This window comes from Malaclemys terrapin, chromosome 6 (genome assembly GCF_027887155.1).
Source record: "Malaclemys terrapin pileata isolate rMalTer1 chromosome 6, rMalTer1.hap1, whole genome shotgun sequence".
In the NCBI taxonomy this organism is placed as follows: Eukaryota; Metazoa; Chordata; order Testudines; family Emydidae; genus Malaclemys; species Malaclemys terrapin.
In genome coordinates this window covers 38,135,765-38,148,033 of record NC_071510.1, presented here as the reverse complement: position 1 = coordinate 38,148,033, position 12,269 = coordinate 38,135,765, and the positions used below count along the sequence as shown (strand labels likewise).

Below are 12,269 nucleotides of genomic sequence, written 5' to 3'. Positions count from 1 at the left end.
GTTATTAACTGTTCTGCAATACATAGTTAGTTCTGGTTTATCATCCAGACCCACTCCAATATTATGCCCTGGCTATTAATAAAAAATAAAATTTTGGAAACCAAATGAACTAGAAAATGTTGAAAACATACAGTCTCAAATTCCTGTCTTTTCTTTTTAAATTATGTTAGAAGTCACATCAAACTTGACAGTGTGGAGGACTGGGGTCCTCACAGACAATATAGAGTATATGTGATGGTCTGTCATACTAATTGTAGTAAGGCCTCCTTGTGATTACAAGCATGCTCCCAAAAGCCACAAATTATGTGGCCATTTTTAAAAATGCCAGTAAAAACTTTATACTATACAATACCTTCATATGCTTTGCTTATACCAGATATTTTACAGAAAAGAGATTTTAAAATCTTTAAAGAGCGCTTGTATTATTATTCATGTCCCTACACCTGTTAAGTCTAGTTGCCTTAGTTCCAGATTTTACAGAGATTCTTTTAAAAGAGTTTGTTCTTTTTAAATATTTGTATAAAAGTTATCATTCATATTACAAGTCATTTGTTAAGATGAAAGACAAATGCACACTTAAAATATAGTGTAAAAAACCTCCAAAGAACATAACATAATCACACATCAAAGGTCAAATTCCTTCCTGTTGTCATTTTGAAGGCATTTTGAATTTTAACTTTAAAAACTGCTGTCTTATTAGAAGAGGGAGTAATGGAATATTATTAGACTTTAAGACATCCAGAAATAAGAAAAAGGAAATGGTACATTTTACCTCCTGTACTTTGCAATCATCTTCGTTGATATAAATTTTCAGGAGCATTTAGAAGTCAATGGGAATTTTACTGTTGATTTCTGTGATAGTGGAGCTAAGGAAATGCTAAGTGTCTCTGTGACTCAGTTCCCCATTTTTGCACCCTTTGTGTTTCTTGTCTATTTACAATGTAATCTCTTCTGCGCAAGGACTGCTATGTATCTATGTCTTACTATGTGTTTGTATGGCATAATGGCACTCCTGTCTTTGTGGACCCTCTAGGTACTATTACAATGCAAATGAAGAAATTATAACAATAGTAGTAGTAGTCATGAAGGGCTTAATTATGCCTTAGTGCTGGGTCAGCTGGGAGACTGGGTGGTGGAATTACAGCTGCATGGAGCTACGGAGTTGGTGCAGTCAGCAGATGTAAGGGTCAAGGCTGTAGTAGCTGCCATAGAGTTACACCCCCATCATTTGGGCAGACTTCTCCAACAGAGAGCTCACGTACTCAGGCTGGGTGTTGAGTCCAGATTTTACCATTAAGATTGAGCAAATTCACTACATTAAGCACTTGGAGAGAGGCATGGTATAAGAACACAGATAGACGGATCCTTAATAGAACAAAACCCTACATCCTCTTTAGACATCTTCAGTCTCCAACTCTTATCCATCACAAGTGCACATATGATTTATGAGTCAACAGGAGTCCCCAACTTGTTATCAAATTGCAGTAATGATCACAGAACGATCAATTCACCTTGTTTAGCAAAGTGAGCCTTTCATATATTGCAATGTCGAACAGAGCATTGATCCAAGTGTCCATCCAAAGTGCTGCAAAGCATTAGCTTCTCAACTGTCACTGATCAAGAAATTCTTTTTCTGACTTTCAAGTATGTAATTTTTCAAACGTAATACTCTCAACATTTTTTTGTATGGCATGTATTTAAATTGTATAGTCAATTGCTTGACCATACTTTGGTTCTTTTTTTTTTTTAAATGAAATATACTCAAGAGATCAAGTAGCCAATGTCAGTCAGGCTTATTATTATGGTACAGGGAAAGGTTCTGTACGATACCAGTCTCAAAGAGCATCAATGTTACATTCATCTTATATGGAAGTTGCAAAGTTACATCCCTAAAATCATCTTTTTATAACCTACTTGTTTACCAGTAAAAGGTACTATATACTTCACCTGAAACTGAACTCAGTCCACTTTTTACCTTGTTTGTTTCTGGTACCATGATGTACCCCTTTATTTTTTGTTCTGAACCCTTGCATTCCAGGTCATGATGTAGCCTTATCTTTGTTCTGAGCACATGCATTCCAGGTACTAAGAGGCATGAAGACACCTCCTAAGCCTGTACTAGAATAAATAAGCTTGTGAGGGAAACTCCCTTTCTGTTGCTATGAAGAAACTATTATATGTCCTTATACTGACAGTTTTCCTATCTACTTAAGCCAAAACTTTACTCCAGCTAATGCAAGTTGTTATGGAATACTTAGCATAAGTAAACAGGATTATAATAACGGTACAGGCCAATTTGGCCTATATAAAACTGATATTAATACTTAATATGTATACTTATATGCTTGGAATATATATGGCAGGAAGTATTATCAGCATAATATATATGTATACTAGCCAGCATATATTAGTCAACACATGTATAATATTTAGTTATGTTTATTTTGTGATTACAACAGTTGTGAAATGAGAGCAAGTATTCTAGCTGACAGTCTACCTTACAGGTGCACATGGTTATTAAGATGGTTCCTGTGGCGCACTTATTCTCAACAATTTGTCTAAAATCTCTTAAGCAGAGCTAGTGATCTCCAGTAACTTTATCTCCAAATTAGAGGCCTATGACTCGTGTTTCTTTTGGAACAAACCATTACCAAGTCCTTAAGTCAGGTGTAAAGAAACAAAAGTTTTTTTGTTTGTGTTATTAATTATTATTATTATTATTATTTAGCTATTATCCCCTTCAGGCAGAGCCTCTGCAAGAAGGCTGCTGAGGGAATACAGAAGATACATGGGGAGGGAATGGAGATGAGCAAGGAACCAAGAGGAACTGGAGAGGTGTCAGAGGACCACAATGACATAGATGGAAAGCAGGAGATAGGGGAGGAGACAGGAGGGCTTGAAATAGTCAAATGTAGGGAAATATATTTCCCTACAAGTTATTTTTCACTTCACATTCCTTTATCAAGGGGCAGCTTCACTATAGGCACAAAATATGCAGATGCATAGTGTGATATCATTTAAAGTTGTCTGGGTAAAACTAACATAATTGTGGCATCTTAGTATTGAATCAGGGCCCAGCTCTAGTACATTTATTGACTGTTTAACTACTACCCTCATGTGAACAAAAATAGATATGCTCTTCCCAGCAGTCTTGTGATCCATTTCCACGCACTATTAAAAATGTATAGCCTATTTACATGTCCTACTTAATTATATACATGTGTGTTGTGGAGACTACAGCTGGATGAAAACTTTTAAAATATTTTAACGTTTGTTCTAATAAAAATTACATTTGTTTTGTTGTGTTCACCCCCTTATGTGTTAGCTTTCTGCCAATATTGTAGCAAATAAATTTACTAGCAAGAATATTTGTTGAAGCAGTAAATTTGAAGTAAATATTAAAATATGAATTGAAAATGGATTTTGAATGAGTGTGAGGATTTGCACCAGAAACTTGAAACTAAAAGTTATGCTTATCCAGTAAGGGAACAGAAACAATAACATGTAATTATATATGTCCAATAAAGACTATGTCTATATTACAGACCTTACGGCGGTACAGCTATACCACTACAGCAGCGCTGCTGTAAGATTTCCTGTGTAGCTGCTCTGTACCAATGGGAGAGAGCTCTTTCGCCAGCCTAATTAAATCACCCCCAATGAGCGGTGGTAGCTATGTCGGCAGCAGAGCGACTCCCACCAACGTAGCTCTGTCGACACCGGCACTTTTGTTGGTAGTGGAGGGCGGGGGGGCTTTTTCACATCCCTGACGGACAAAAGTGCTAGTATAGACATAGCCCAAGATAGCTTGAGTTTTGAATATGAAATACTGTAGTCACAATGAAATGCTCAGCAACAATCTACAGCCCTTTGAAGCATTTGTTTAAATTATTTGGTAAATAATGAATTCAAGAAAATTACAAGCTGCTTGTAGGCATTTCGCAAACTAAAAAGGAGGTTAAGTTTGTCAGATACATTATTTGCTAAAATTTATTTACCAGGCTTTAGTTCAAACTATCTAGAATCTGTGGTACGGTTTGTGTTTTACATCATGGACTTAATATAATTACTTAGAATCCAGTTTAGAATCCTTACTTATAAACATTTCATCTAATAAGGCTGTGTTCCTAAACTTTCACTTGTATTTGATCTTAATAGAAATTGATTTTGCCATATGTTCGATGGAGTATACAATACAACTAGAATTGAGCCTAAGAGTTACATGTTTCTGACCTCAATCCAAACTAGCAGATATATACAAAAGCAGACCGATTTGTTACAACATTGTGTCCTTTTTGTCTTGAATATGTGGAGACAGATTGATTCTGCATTATTGCTTTTTTTTGTTTTGTTATAAATCTGCCTTTTTTTTAATAAAGTTAAGTTAGCAACTACACATTTGATAGGAGTACAGTGTAAATATTTTTACAAATTAAAATGTTTTAAATGTATATTAATTATAAAACATTAACAAACAACTCTGGAAAAAGCAGAAAGATGTAATTCTTCTTCTTGATTGCTGGCAAACAAGAACAGCTGCCAAAAATGCTTAGAATCTGGATTTAGCTCTTGTAATTCACTTTCTCTGAGAAAAAAACTTGTCTGTAGCAGTGTTTTGTGTATCCTTGAAAATGTAGCAAGTAAATTGCAACAACCTTGAGATACTAGAGCATTTCAAGGGGAAGTACTTTAATGGACTATTACAACCAAGTCTAAAATAGAATACCAAAAATCAATACGAGTGAAAGAACCATCATGCAAGGTGACTTGTTAACACAAAGCATTTTACTGTTGTTTTGTCTTTCAGTTGCCATACTCCTGTATATTTTGAGGTGTTAGTTCTCCAAATAGTTCTATATTACCAATATAACAGGAAATAAACTAGAATGTAATCCAATTAATTATATTACATATTGTAGAATAAAGCTTCTTTACAGCTTACCTTGTTTATTGTCACTGCAGGAATACCCAAAGCAATTATAAAAATGCATACAACTGACAGGATTTTCTTCCAGTTAATTTGCAGTGTTCTGTCAACATAGATGGCCAACAAATGGCAAACTGAACCCTTTTCCTTTTGGGAGAAGAATGAATATGAAGAGTAATACTGTTACAGGAAGAGCATTATCTGTAACATGCTCTGCTCAGGATATCATCCTGACCTCTTGTTTTCTGACCTACAAAAACAGGAATTAAAGTGTCTCATACAAAAGACTGTTGTAAGCTAACGGTTACAAATGAGAAGACTTTATCACTTGAGATTATAGGTTTTAAGATCACTGCTCAACATTTTCAAGCTTGTCTGTCTAAAATGAGACACATCTTTAGACAGCTAAATAGAAATGGCCTAATTCTCAGAGAGACTGAGCATGCACAACTTTAATTGGCTTCAAGTTAAGGAATGGGCGCTCAGCACTCCTGAAAATCATGCCATTTATTTCAGTGCCCAAACATGGATTTAACTTTAGGCATCCAAGTTTAAATATTTGGACCTCTGAATCTATACTTTGATTTTAACTTGTGTCAGTTATTTGTATTCAGTCTACAGCAGCTGATTTAAAAAAAAAAAAAAAAAAAGGACTGAGATGACTATGAGCAAACAGCTTTGCATGCACAGGTGGACAGCTACCTGTTCCCTTGAGTTTATTACAGAATCATTAAGAAAGAGGTATTAAAGATTAAAGCTTCCCACTGAACTGATGAGCATAACATATCTGCCTACTCAAAGGAATTTATATTTGTCATAAATCCATAGACTTAAACTTTGGGGAGTCTAAGAACTACATTAAAACTCAGATCTGACCAGAGCTTCCTGCAGGATTCTTAGTGTGTTTTTATCTTTTGCTGCCACGCCTACAAACATTCAGCCTGAACAGGAAAGCTGAAATGGCTATGATGCAAACTAGCTCATAGCTCTCTAGAGAACTTCACTGACGACAATCCGTTGAGACATGCACCTATTCTTCAAATGCTTCATACAAAGAAACAATAAAACCATGACAGCTTCAGAATGCACAAACCCTTTGACTGAAACATATCATCAGTTCCTTATTGCCCTTCTGAAACATTAGCATTTAATCATCATAGGATGAATAATAGCCTCCAAAAAACAAAATACAGGAAAAATACCTAATAAAAATGTTGGGAACATGACAAAAGATTGAGACACACTACAGCCTGTAATGGAAGTTTGATTTCCTTCCAGTATACTCACGGAAGGCTGATCTCCAGTAGGGTGAGAAGTTGTGGGGATAATGGGCTTGTTTTGCTTATTTTTCTTCAGAGTCTATGTCTACTCATTAATTGCTTCTCTTTACTTTATTACTTTATTCCACTTCCCTCCCCCTTTCTACTGTTTTATTGCTGCAGAAGAACACTTACTGAGTAAGCCAGATGTACATATTGGACTGATACCAACATTTTATAGTTAAATCCTACCTCCACAATACTTCATGGACTTAGCAGTGTGCAGCAGAAAACAGGCTGCAACCAGCAACAGACTAAACTTGATTGTTAATACAACTAAAGCTCAAAACAGCAAACATCTCCAAGGCAATGATATCGAAATTAAAAGTTCAGGCTGAGAACACCGATATAATAACAACATATATTCACCAAAGCAATTTTCTTCATTCTAGTAATACACAGAGCTCAGACTTTATGGAAATGAGAGATCTGGTAGTAACTCAAGCCAGGCTAGGGGGAAAAAAATATTACAGTTGAGATCTACAAAAAAATACAACAAACGTATTAGAGATTCTGGGGAAATGCCCAGACACTGAACAGAAAGACCTCACAAAGGTTCATGCATCACTTAGTCTTAGACCCTGCTATAGGGCATTGTTCTGCCAACACTTACTGCTAATCTCAGTGTTTACTACCACAAGTATTATTTACTTCAATTTCAAGCACATCAACAGTACCGAAGGTGAAATTCACCCCTGTACAGAGATAGCACAATGCCTAGTCACCTCTTAAGTACTCAAAATAGAGTTCCAGTGTAGTTAGACCTTGTTCTTCTTTGTAGGGGTGAATTTCATTAATAGATTAGACAGTTTTGGAGTGGAATTTTTTAGGTCAGACCTCCCCTTCCAGGTCTTTTTATGTGAAAAAGGGAGTATTTGACCCACTATATTCAATTAGGCAGGAAATTTGTCAATCTTGTTTTTCTCATCTCATTTAGCCAGTGTCAGTGTTTTTTAATCAGTACCATTATCCTGTTTTGACATTAACTGCTTTAGCTGATGTTAGTTTCAGTGCTACAGAAAAACAACAATGAATGCAAATTATTTAGCACCTTGACTTTTGTGGTCTGCATAAGCATACTTAAAGATATGAGGGCTCATGTGCAAGAATCTCTTCTGTGAAAGAAAAGGAAACAAAACTAAAAAAAAAAAAAAAAACCCACTTCTATTTGAATTATTTTTAAACTGACTTGGATAGAAGTGCCACCTAGAATGACTTTCACTGAAAGAGACTGGAGGAAAAAGTAGTTTCCTACTTTATTTATTTGACAAAAGTTTCTGTCCAGTCAGTGTCATGCTTGGTCTGGCTTTCACACGCAAACAGGGAAAGAAAAAAATATTTTCAGGAACGAGTGATTGTGAAACCATAAACTGGCAGGGGGAACTCAAGAGCAGGTACAATACCTCAAAATACTCATAATTCTTTAAAAACAAAAACCAGACTTGATTTCAAGTTGTTGACATCCTTCTACACATGAGGAAATGCATGCAAATGTGCTATTTACTCATTTCTAATGTCCATAAAACACACACAAAAAACCCCAACAACCCCCCCTTATATGATTAATGCTTCCCTCTCACTGTTGGACATTATAGTAGGTCTAGTTGTGGTCAAGAGTTGTTGGCATAGAGAATGAGGAACTCAAGCTTCCTTCTTCAAATTTAAAGTCATCTCCGCTCTGAACCAAAAGGGGGAGGAAAAAGAGGAGAGACATTCCCATCTAGTTTCAAATGCCTCTGAGTCCCATAGTTAGATGCTTTGATCTTTCCTTGCATGAAGAATATGGTGGATTAAAACCCTAGCCACTGACTTTGATAGTTCCAGGATTTCACCTGAAGATTTTATCCTCAGCTTGGTTGTAGGATTTCCAGCCTATCTTAAACTGATCATCTAGGTCTTTAAAAACCATCACCAATGATGTGAATTACACCTGAAAACGAACAGGAAGCCAGTACAGAGACACAAGCTCAAGTGTTACATGTTCACATTGATTAGGAGACACATAGCTGCTTTCTGCAAAAGCTGGGGTTTCTGAGTGGTTTTCAGTAGTAGCCCAAAGTAAAGCAGATTAAAGTAGCAGTAGATTAAAGCATGGAGGTAACAAGGGCCTGGATAGCCATTACAAGGGCTACAACTGGAAGTGACTGCTATCTCTCTGACAGGGTGTAAATGATAAAAAGAAATTCAGGAGCAACAATGAATATGACAGTACCCTGAGGCTGCTCTAGCCATATTGGTGAAAGGTGGGTATATGTTCTCAATAGCTTAGGAAGGCAGCCTCCAATCCACTCCTCCAAATGCATTAAAGATAGAAGGGATAGGAGAAGCCTTCTAACTTGTTCTTTATTCTACCTACCCTCTTTTCAGGGACAGCATATTATTCAGGTTGGACCTGTGTTTTTCTCTCAATTACCTTACAAAATTCCAAAGGAAATCAAATCTATCAATAGCAGAAGTCACATAGTGAATGTACATATATGTAGAGGCATTTCTGTATTAAAAACAAACCTCATGGTTTTTTGAGTCTTCACACAGTTTTTTTTAATAATGGTGTTGTTGGTCTTGAGCCCATCCACTCTTCCTTGCTGAAAAGACTCCTATAAAAATCAGCAAGGAAGCAGAGAACCCTTTATAAAACTTTTAAAAGCTGCACTTTAAATAAAATTCCAGACATACTAGTTAAAGGCTGCTCTATCAAAGTTTGATTTTTTTTTTAAATCGACAGCATCTCTGTACAAGAGAAGAGCTCTGTGAAAGCTCTAAAGAGTGTCTGTCTCACCAACAGAAGTTGGCCCAATAAAGATATTACCTCCCCCACCTTGTCTCTCTAATATCCTGGGACCAACATGGCTACAATAACACTGCATACAGCATCCTTTTAACTCACAGCATGTCTCTGTAATGCAAATTGTTTTATAACACAAAGAAATATAGACATTAAAATATTGCTTAATGGGACTGGATAGCTTGGAGGGAAGGCCACCTGTTCAACTAGTGTACTAGTTGATAGGAGTGATCAACTAATTCATTAGTGTTTAAAGTGGGTTGAAAACAAACTCCTAGGTATTATTAGCACTAGAGAGGACTTGTCATCAGGTGGCTGTTTGGTTACCTGTAAAAATGAGTGGTTTTCTCAGGTCTACTTTGTAACAATTACTATCACAATTGGTACCCTGTTTCACAGTCTCAGCAGAAAGGTCAAGGACTGAGAGTCTCTCCAGGTCACTGTTCTCTCTCTTCAGGTTCTTACGTCAGTCCTCCCTGTGGTATCTGAGGGCTTGAAGCAAATTAAGAGGATATGGGGAATTCACACAGTTATTGCTTGTGCTGTGTCTGTTCTGTGGAGAAAAAGAAAGAAAAGAAAGAAAACTAAAGTTAGCAAAAATGAATGAAATGTTCAGCAAGTACCCAGTCAAACCACAAGTGTATAGATACCCAGCACAAGTAATACCATTTGCTATATTTTTCTGATTGCCTAGACAAATATAACCACATATATCAATTTATCATGTGCAAAAGAGATATTCATATTACATACATAGGTGAGTCTCACAGCAAATTTTTGTAATTGAACTAAAAACTGAATATACACTAGTACTGTGTACTTACAAGATTGTATGTCTGAACAATCTATTCATTCCTAGTAATACAGGTATGTGTCAGCAGAGGGCATATACTCATTTAGAAAGATTTAGCAGCAAACTAATCTTAAAAAATACCCTTAAATGATCTCTCTGTTACGGCTGCATATGAGTTTTTGTTGTTTTGTTTTTAATATTTGGTGTTCAACTTTGCTTGAAAAGTCTGTATTTCATGGTTTATTATAGTAAGGGCATTTGATATTAGTCAAAGTAACTTACTAGAGTAGAGTTATTAGTGTATTAGCTTAAGGGTGAGTTCTGTGACTCAAGTCTATACACACACACAACTTCCATTATAATTATAGGGACTTTAGCATGATAACCATGACCGAACAGACCCCTTACTAAGGTTAACTTTTTTTTTTTTTTTAAGATATCTCTAATCTAGAAATATATTCTTTGTGACCCACTATGACTGCACTTTAAAGTTTTAAATATATCACGTTGAAGGCATAGCACAAAGAATATACTGAACTCAGCAGACCAACTCACATGAGTAAAGTTATGCATGTGCTTACATGTCTTGCATGAATGAGGGCAAAGTCAGAAAAAGGACTATTGAAACAGCACTTTCTTATTCATGGTGATTCCTTAACAAGCTAAAGGAACACACCTGGATTTGCAGATCCCAGGTTTTGCTGCCAGAGCTGGATGTTAGAAGAAAAGAGAAAAGACCAAGAGAGTATACGTTTTGAGCTTATGATGTCATTTTTGTAGACATTTTTCTCACTACCGCCCCACTTTAAGTAGAAACTTTCCAATGCCAAAGCCTCCATAGATATAAATAGCAATATCTGATATGGCAGAATACCTGTTCTGCAACAATTCAGCAGTCTATCAATAAAATGAAACCATGATAGTAACGTTTGAATGAAGTGGAGAAATACAAATGAGAAATTGCAAGTGCAGGGGATATAGAGGAGTGTTGTTAAGTGCAATAATCATTTTAGGCAGCCTTGAGTCTTGGGGTGGTCAGCAATCCCACCTCTGTGCTCTGTGCTGTGTTCAGCATTACTGCATTACCAGCATTTTTTTTTATATACAGCACAAGTGAAATCAATTTTGCAAGTGTTCAATTCATTTCAGTAACATTTGTATTATGAAAGAACATGTGAAACTGGTGTCCAAATCGCTGCCATTCAAAAATCAACATACTATTTACTATGTTGTATTATTTGTGCAATATTTCTGTATATTATTCCCACTATTCAAAGTTCCACAGGAAGCAAAAGAGCAAATATGCTGCTAATTGCAGTGGACTTTGTTATAATAGGCCTGATTTTGAGATCCGCTAAGTACCTACAGCGCCGATTGGCTTCAACAAGAGCTGTGATGCTCTGCACTTCTGAAAATCAGGCCCCCTATGATTTGGTCTTCCAAATTGCTAAGACCAAGACAGAGATAATTTACAAGATATCAATTTGTCCAGACTGAATTACCACACATTTCTTTTTTCTGTTTCACTTCATATATTAGGCTTTATTTATGCAAAGGGCTGAGAACCCTCAGCTTCCACTGTCAATGAGGGTTGAGACAGCTCTAGACCTTGAGGGAGAAGCCCTAAATCAGATTACAGGATATGTCAACAATTGCTTTGAGAAGGTCTGTGGAGAACTCATTACATACCTCTAAAAATCTACTTATATTCGGTCTATAGCACAAAGGTTGAATTGGAAAATAAATGTAGGGTGCCTCTTCCCTCAGGGACATGATAAGTCAGAAGTCTCATTACTCATCTTTATTCCTCCTTTCAGAATCACTTTCCTCCCCAGAGAAATATAACAAAATGTGGAAACTAGAATAAATTGAAGGGGAGGTAAATTTGTGTATATTCTCGTCATATTTCTTTCGCTTTCCCTTTCTTCTTCCTCTCATGCTGTCTGGAGTGATTCACCCCATGAATGCTAACCTTAGGGTAGACTGTCAAAAAGCAGGGCAAATGCTGCAAAATGGTGTGTTCTATAATTATATTTCACCAACTCAGTAACAAACGTGAACTGCTGAAGCACAATGACAGTCTTATCATGGAGTCTCAGAATGCCTTGGGCATTCCAGTCTATCTTGTTATCAAGGCAAACTGGACTGAGTGATAGCTGGTTGCCACACACCAAAGATCACAAAAGATTCAGGTTACTTCCAGGCCTAAGGGACCAATCAACTTACCCCAGGTCAATTTGTACCTCAGATCTCACACCAAAGACCATGTTTGTATCCAATCCTATAGTAAACTAACACAGGATTTATTAACTAGGAAAAAGAAAGGAGAGAGTTATTTACAGGTTAAAGCAGTCAAACGTATGTACACTAATGAGTTACAGCCTCTGGTTCCAAAAGGTGACAGAGTTGTAGTAATCTGTCAGGGCTAACTCAGGTTAACTCTTG

General features: G+C 36.5%; 1 protein-coding gene across 1 annotated transcript in view; it reads right to left on the bottom strand.

Annotated features, from left to right (window-relative positions):
- CEMIP2 (cell migration inducing hyaluronidase 2) overlaps positions 1-5,052 on the bottom strand; it is an 87,082-nt gene extending 82,030 nt beyond the window's left edge. The window contains exon 1 of the mRNA XM_054032009.1: positions 4,943-5,052. The gene's annotated coding sequence lies outside the window, so the exon portion shown is untranslated. The remainder of the gene's footprint in view (positions 1-4,942) is intronic.
- Between the last annotated feature and the right edge of the window lie 7,217 nt (positions 5,053-12,269).